The following is a 720-nucleotide window of genomic DNA, read 5'->3' as shown; positions in this document are numbered from 1 at the left end:
GGGCTGGCAGGATGCAGCATGCTCCCACTCCCACCCCTCTGCGGAGCCTTCTCGGGGAGGGGTGGGTGGTGGATTATGCTGGCCTCTGGGAAGTAGGTCCTGTGTGGCTTCCTGGGAGTCTCACAGGATGGTAGAGCCCAGGGGGAGCTTCGCAGGGAGAGGAAGGCAAGGCTCTGTCTGCACTGACTCTGTGGGACCCATGGTCTTACTTCTTCCAAGACAGATCGGTTTGTCCTGTTAGCAGTCCAGGGTACTTTCGGTATTCTTTGCCAGCACCACAATTCAAATGCGTTAATTCTTCTTTGGTCTTTTTTATTCAATGTCCAACTTTCACATGCATATGAGGCAATTGAAAATAATATGATATTATTCATGTGTCATTGACAGCATTGTAAGAGAGGGCTCCAATAAGCTCATGGCAAAATGGAATGAAAAGATCATGGAATTTGTTTCATGAATTCTTTGAAGCACCCTCGTAATGCAGAATAGATCTTGACATATGATTTTTTAAAATCATTTTATTGGGGGCTTGTACAATTCTTATCACAATCCATACATCAATCCACTGTGTCAAGCGCATTTGTTGCCATCATCATTCTCAAAACATTTGCTTTCTATTTGAGCCCTTGATTTCAGTTCTTCATTTTCCCCCCTCCATCCCCACTGTCCTCTCCCTCATGAACCCTTGATAATTTATAAATTATTATTTTGTCATATCTT

Source organism: Echinops telfairi, unplaced genomic scaffold (assembly GCF_000313985.2).
Source record: "Echinops telfairi isolate 266 unplaced genomic scaffold, ASM31398v2 ScPeMD7_7469;HRSCAF=8507_1, whole genome shotgun sequence".
NCBI classification, from domain to species: domain Eukaryota; kingdom Metazoa; phylum Chordata; class Mammalia; order Afrosoricida; family Tenrecidae; genus Echinops; species Echinops telfairi.
This window is presented reverse-complemented; position numbering follows the sequence as displayed.